This window comes from Galeopterus variegatus, unplaced genomic scaffold, assembly GCF_000696425.1.
Source record: "Galeopterus variegatus unplaced genomic scaffold, G_variegatus-3.0.2 Scaffold1089, whole genome shotgun sequence".
Lineage (NCBI taxonomy): Eukaryota > Metazoa > Chordata > Mammalia > Dermoptera > Cynocephalidae > Galeopterus > Galeopterus variegatus.
The window spans coordinates 108,461-111,472 of record NW_007727200.1 but is presented as its reverse complement, the minus strand read 5'-3'; positions in this window follow the sequence as shown (position 1 = coordinate 111,472).

Below are 3,012 nucleotides of genomic sequence, written 5' to 3'. Positions count from 1 at the left end.
CCCCCCCCCCCCGTTTCTTCCTTGGTCAGTGCCTCCTGCGCCTCTGGTCAAGAAACAGATGGAGCTTGCTGAACTGCAGGCTCACTTGAGTGCCTCATGTGGCCTTGCTCTGGAGGGGTCCAGGAGGGGCCGGGCATGGGACTTACAGCAGCAGAGGTCTGGGGAGCTGTGGGCCTGTCTGCTAGCAGTCGGGGTGAGTGGAGTGAGGTGTGGGGCTGTGCTCACAGCATCTCCTCCCAGTCACAGCCATGCCCCAAGGCTGGTCTCCAGCTCTGTGGGCTCCTATTGAGCAGACGCCAAGAAGTTTTTTCCTTTGATCAAAAGCTAGGTCATGTCTCTTAAGTGTCTGGCAGCCCACAACTAGCCAGGAGGCCGGCAAGGATTTCAGGTATTACACTGGGGAGGGGAGAGGGTAGGAGGAGGTTCAGCCTTTGAGGAGCTTCAGGAGAGCCTTGGGTTGGGATCTGAGAACACATCTGGGAATGGGGGGAGCTGCCCAGCGCAGGTCTGGAGGACTTGCCCTGCAAGACCCCTGTGGTGTGTGTGCACCCTGAATGGGTGTAGTGGGGGCCTGGTTGGGAGAAGTGTGTGTGTATGTACACATGCCCTGGGGGACTGTGGGGACTGCTGGGAGCAGGCCTGGGTCAGGGGGCTCAAGGATGGGAGGGGTCATATGGCCTAAGGTGGGGGTGGGGAGGCTCCCCAAATCCCTGGTTCCTGGAGACAGAGAAACCAAAAAGTGTCTAGGCCCTTGGAGAGCCCAAGGGGACTACAGCTGGCATAGGAGGGCCCCTGCTCTTCCACCTTCTTCCCTGGCCCTGAGGGCACTGCTGGGATGCCCTCCCTACACCTAGGGTGTGTGTCCCAGGGGGCCCTTTCCTGACCTGCGAGGAGGGTTCCCCTGGAGGGCAGAGGGCCTGGAGGCTCCCCAAGGACATCATGCCCCTCTGAGCCTCCCGGGCCGGGGCTGGGGCACTGTGGCCCTGGTATACCTGGCACTTCTGAGGGAAGTGGTCAGTAGTGAGTGGTGTTTGTATGCCTGTTATATATCCACCTGTCACTCCCATCACCTCACACCCCGCGCACATTCTCCTCCACGTCTGCTGTGCAGGTGGACCTGCCCAGGTCACCCACACCTGCCTGCTGGTTACACAACTGTCCCACAAACTCTGCCTTACCTGCCTGGTTACCTGCCCCACAGACCTGTCACAGGCACCTGCAGGACACAGCTGGCTCATGGCTCACTCCCTTCTCTGTGGCAGTGCCTGGCCATCAGTCCCCCTTCCACTGTCAGCCCTGTGGATGCTGAGGGTGGGGCTCGAGGATAGGGAGAGGCATTTTACTAGGCCTGACGTTTACTTACCCTCCTTCAATCCCAAATTGTTTTGGAGACTCCATCTTCCACCTGAGCCAATGGTGCTAAGGAGGATTTCCAGGCATCTTCAGCAGGGCCCTCTGCCTGGCCCATGGCCTGGTGTTGCCACATTCCTAAGCTGTGTGGATCTCAGCTAGGATTTGTTGTCCCTGAGGCCAGATTGGGGCTTTGAGTCTCAGCCTGTCACTAAACCACCTCTTCCCATTGCCCTGCCTGGTTCAGTTCCCTCCTTCCACTCCTGGCAGCTTCCTCTACTCTGACCCTGGGCACTGGGGGAATCCCTTCCCCATTATGGGGAGTGCAAGGTAGCCCCACTGCCAGAGACGGAGGTATAGGGAGCTCTATCTGTCATGGAGGAGATCAAGAGGAGCAGGCATGTACCACGTGGACTGGGAGTCAGGGATGTTGCTGACCCTGTGGCATGCAGGGCTCAGGAGCCGCTCATTGGGGGAGAGGTCACAGGGTCCTAAGGGAAGACGATGCTGGAGTGGGGGTGGGGGAGAATCTCCCTACTAGGGGTCAGTGGGGAAAGATTGCACTGACCTGTGATTTGGACAGCTCCCTCCCTCCCTCCTTTCTTCTTTTCCTTCCTTCCTTCCTTCTCTCCTTTTTTTAAAGATACATATTTAAAGACTTTACTATACTTGGTCAGATTGGAAAAAACAACAACTCATGGCTTTTGGACTGCAACTGGGATGATGCATTACAATCCCCCAGAGGGGAAAGTCACTGGACAGGTTTGTGTGGGAGTGTCAATCTAAAATCCCGTTTTGCCACATGGAGACACCCGTCACATGGAGTAGGCAGTTGGATGTATCAGTTTGGAGCTCAGGGGAGAAGTCAGGGCTGGAAATACATGTTTTGGAGTCATCAGTTTATACCAGTATTTGAAGTCATGGATGAGATCACATAGAGAGTGGGACAGAAAAGAGAAGGGGCCCAGGCCAGAGCCCTGAGGTGTTCCAACATTTATACCTTGGTAGAGGGGACAGAGCAGGGGCAGCCAGTGAGGCAGAGTGGTGGGGAGTGAAGGGATTAAGGTAGTGTCAGAGAAGACTTGGTGGAAAAAAGGGCTTCAGGAAGGAAAGGGATGGCCAGCCATGTGAAGCTGTTGAGGGAGGAGGATGGGGCTTGGGCAGTGGTTTTGGAAAGATGCAGATCACTGGCAACCATGAACAAAGCTGTCTCAGTGCAGTAGTGGGGAAAAAACAGATCTGAGCCCATTGAGATGAGGGGAGGGAAGGGAGAGGAGGCTTCAGGAATGGCCAACTCTTTGAGTGTGTTGGGAAGAGGTGCAGCAGCTGACGGGGACTTTTGGGTTGAGGAGAGTTCTTTTAGGAGGCTGAGGCCCCCATTCCTGTCTGTCATTATACTGCACATGGGTAATCCCAGAGTCACCTTTCCACCAGACCTTCCTCTCCATGGGGGTGGGGTCTGATTGCAGTGGTCACAGCTGTGTCCAGTCCCTTGCCCAGCATCTGGCTCCTAAGGTGTTGGTGAATGTTGGTTAAATGACTAGGTCTGTACATGTAAGCCACTTTGAACTCTGACAGGTTTGTAATGCTCAGTAAAAGAGAGTTGCTGTTACCACGTAGGTGAATGAATGTGGGACAAAGCATGTCTGCAGTGGTGTGTAC